This window comes from Ixodes scapularis, unplaced genomic scaffold (assembly GCF_016920785.2).
Source record: "Ixodes scapularis isolate PalLabHiFi unplaced genomic scaffold, ASM1692078v2 PGA_scaffold3__209_contigs__length_174095766, whole genome shotgun sequence".
NCBI classification, from domain to species: Eukaryota; Metazoa; Arthropoda; class Arachnida; order Ixodida; family Ixodidae; genus Ixodes; species Ixodes scapularis.
The window spans coordinates 81,382,708-81,386,742 of NW_024609868.1; positions in this window are offsets into that span (position 1 = coordinate 81,382,708).

Consider the following 4,035-nt stretch of genomic DNA (forward strand, 5'->3'; position numbering starts at 1 on the left):
AATATATAGAAATTTGCTATATTCTGCGCACTCTACATTACTTTCGTCGCATCGCTCTGGGGCAATACCGCCCAAAATACGAAGTAAGTAACCGAAAACGAACGCGAAAAGAAAAAAAGACTTGAATTAATTTAGGCAGTTAAGACCAGCCCCGTCGCATTTATTATATATATTAAGTGGTTGGCGTGTAATGGTGCTCGTAGAGATGGCGGTAATGGCCAGCACGCAGTCTCAATCAATAAGCCTTCCTGTTTTTTCTTTTTTTTTTTTGCTTTTTGCCTAATATTTGTTGTACAAAATACTGGCGCAGTGTAATGTGCTTATGTGGTGCAACAACACTGAAGTTTATGAGTAAAATACGGAATAGCGCGGATTCCGTATTTACACCAACTCTGCGCGACCCTTTAAGCGCAAACTAACAAACGCCATTCTTCTGTTTTTCTTTTTTTACGTTTTAGAATTGAAAGGCTCTTATTGCGCACGACAACTATGTCGCGCAGTTTACAAGAAAGTGAATACACAATTCGTCATAGTAAAGAAAACTTTCTCAATTTGCTGGTGTTAGAACATACGGACACCCAGCCAGAAGGCAAAATCCCGAGAGTCATACCGGTCGGATACCGGAAGATGGCTTATTAACTTTACATAAATTACCATCCATGCGTAATTAGGAAGATTAGAACGTATAAGCCAGTCACACCGAAATTCTCGGCACCCTCCCCTCGTCAGTTCATTTTACCAAAACAGCACACAGAGGAAAAAAAGAAAATGTCTCGTTGCTGAGAGGTTAATTAATTGTTTCGCCGACCCTAATTAGCCTTCGACGGCTTTTTGACGTCTGGTTCGTGTATATCAGAAGAAAATAATTATAATAAAAGGCAGACGATGAATTAGGCTAAAATAGGGTGCTCAAAAAATTTGCTAAAGTATTTACCTGAAGGTTTTAGCAAAAAGAGGAGTCTTCCGCAAATAAAACGAAAGAACATTTCTTATTTTTTTTTTTTTTTTTTTTACACGTTAATTGCGATGTAGTCGCCAACAGCTTAAGAAACGTGAGACCTGCCTTATTTCGATCGCGCTTCTTGCTTCGTTGTTCTTTTTTTTTTTTTTGGCGTTATATTTTAATTTGGGTAATGCTGAAATTTTATTGCGTGACACACTTCCTGGCTGGCAGAGTCCCGGCGGCTCAGGCTAGACTGGCGGCACTCAGCGCCCTTGTCGACGCTTTGTCGACAAAAATCAATCTCTCAAAGTGCCTGGATAGGACACTGATTTCACGAAATACGTACGTCGCAAGATCCGTTTGGAGACTCACGAAGTAATGCCAATGGGGGGCGCCACATACTTCTAAAATTCAACAAAGAGAGAGAGAAAAAAACATCTTTATTGCTCGCGTAGGAAAGGACGTTTTCTTCTGAGAAACGTCGCCAACCTTTCCTAACCTTTGCCAAACAGCGCTTAACGCACGCTTGATTACAATCCCCACCACCACGCTTTCCGACTAGTAAACAAGTAAACCCGTGGAGAATACCAAATTTCCGTCTCGTCCCAGGTCTGTGCCAACCTGCATAACGAACGATGTCCGGCCTTTGCCAGATTCCGGCTAGTATTTAAACCTCCCCGTTTCCTTCTCTTCGAAGAGCTTGTTTGCCTTCGAGCTCGCGCAGCTGGTTGCCTCACACCGACCAAGGCGTTCGTTCACTCGAAGCCGTCGATCCGTGCGCGTCGTGCGTGGCCGCCACATGCTATGAGCAACGCATACGCCGTCCCTCAGCGCAAGAGATGACCAAGAAAGAAACGGCGACGTCCTCCTCGCTGCGGGTTTTCGCGTGCCGTAAAGCGCTAACATCCTCCTTTCTTTGAATTTTTTTGTGTGCGTGTTTATTTTTTTGATCACGACTCGTGGTTGCTGGGTGTGCGCGACGGGAAACCGACAGCTGGGGAAAAGTTGCCGCTAACGTAAATTCTTCGCCATCGTGCAGGAGGGAGTATTGAATAATATCGCTGCCGCTTACGTATAGGACGCAGGAGTGCTCAAAGCACACTCCTGAGGCTGATGTATGGTACCTCTTAGCACTTGCTTCACGTTTATGCCTGCTCCGCTATCGACGTCATATCAGCTGCCCACGGTGGTTTGTCTCGTTACCTAGCACGTAACATGTGCACCGTAGTACGTTTTGCACCACGTAGTTGATTCTGCTCGGCGGGAGCAGGTGAGAATGACCACCAGCATGGTGGGATGACGTACTGCGCAAGGTATGCATGTGTACGGCGAGCAAGTTGTGTCCAAAAGCGTCCTTTGGTGCATGAGAGGGTGACCTCAAGACTTGGTAAAAGAGGAGGCGCGGCGAGAGGGAGCGATCACGTGCGTACAATAAAGCTCCGCCCGCGCAGCTGTTAGCTCTTGGGTGGCTGGGGAGCGGACGACATCACGGCTGCGGGTTGAGGGTTCCCTAACGATGACGTCATGAGCAGGCCTTGTGTTCCCTGACTTCACCGCTCTCTCTGCGTGATGAACAGACGTCGATCTTGTTTACTCTTCAGAGATACAGCGGGCAGAGACAAAAAGAAGCTCAATTTAGCGTCCGCATAATATTCTCCGAATTGTCTCATGACATAGCCTTGTCTGTTGTATCACTGCGCAAGAAGCGGACAAACTTGCTCGGCGTATACTGTATAAGTGGTTTTTGCGCATGACGCATGTTCGCCTGCCGCTCCGGAGCCAGAAGGGTTCCGATAACACAGTGGAAAAGGCTACATTGTGACGCGCAAAGGAGCCTCTCATGATTGTAGATCTAACCTCATGGAACCTACTCCGCCACGCGCCCAACTCTCCGATATATACGTCCGACGAAGTGACGTCAATACAATTGCGGACATGTCGTTCCGGCTAGGGCCTCATGCGCGCAGCAAGCGCGCGAAGCTAGAAGAGCAGAGATATGGGGGTGGCCAAAACATAGCTCGTCGCGTGCGACTCACAAAGTTTATTTCGCGATGCCTTCTCTAGAAACAATGCGCCGAACACAAACAATAATGAACTTGCATGTAGTTTATGAATAAAAGCCTTCGCGTCTACATCTCCATAGAACCATTGAGATCTACACTCAAAAAAATCTCTGTGCGTCTACGTTCACGCACACCACTCGGAGAGCCAATCACCGCAACTTACGGAGGCAGCTCAGCGAATGACGATGCCGAAACATATGTTTAGACCAAAAAACGCAGTCTGAGTTGTGACATTAAGGAATGCAAGCGGGACGTTTTGCATTGCTTAATGTCACAACTCAGATGCGTTTTTTGGTCTAAACAAATGCTTCCGCATCGTCATTCGCTGAGCTGCCTCCGTAAGTTGCGCTGATTGGCTCTCCGAGTGTTATGCGTGAAAGTAGACTTACATTTTTTAGAGTGTACTTAACTATCACAGCCAATGACTATACAGGGTTAGTCTTCTCGTATAAAGTAGTTGTCTACTCTGCTCGATGCTTCAAGTGCCAAGAGCTATCGTTAGAGCGCAACGTAAAATCACATTGTCAAAAAAAAAAAAAAAAGAATTGTTTTTGGTTATGTTATTTGCTAGTCGAATTCGATCGATCCCAGAGGTGCGTCCCAGCCACGCGAAAATGATAGTTGAGGGCCCCGTTACACGATCACTCATCAGAGGTTGGTGCTTTCTATTTTATACAGCAATTCTATTAACATAATTTATTAGGATACACGGACAACGCCATTTATAGAGATATAGACATGGTTCGAGCCTCAACCTGCGCTGCTGCGCGTCCAATAAGTACTACCCAGTCTGGAAGTCTAAGTACGTCCAGTCTGGCGCGATGTCCTTAGACGACCAAGGTCACCACAGGCATCCGGACTGAATTAGCAGCCCAGTCGCGTCCCCAAATCACTCCAATCACGAGGTGTTCGTACTCCGAGACCTATTGCCCAATCCACTCTGGCCACTTAACCCAGCCCCCATCGCGGCCGGCCGGGTACTGTTCCGCTAAGACAAACAGAGGGAGACTGATCAGGACCGGGAAGCAA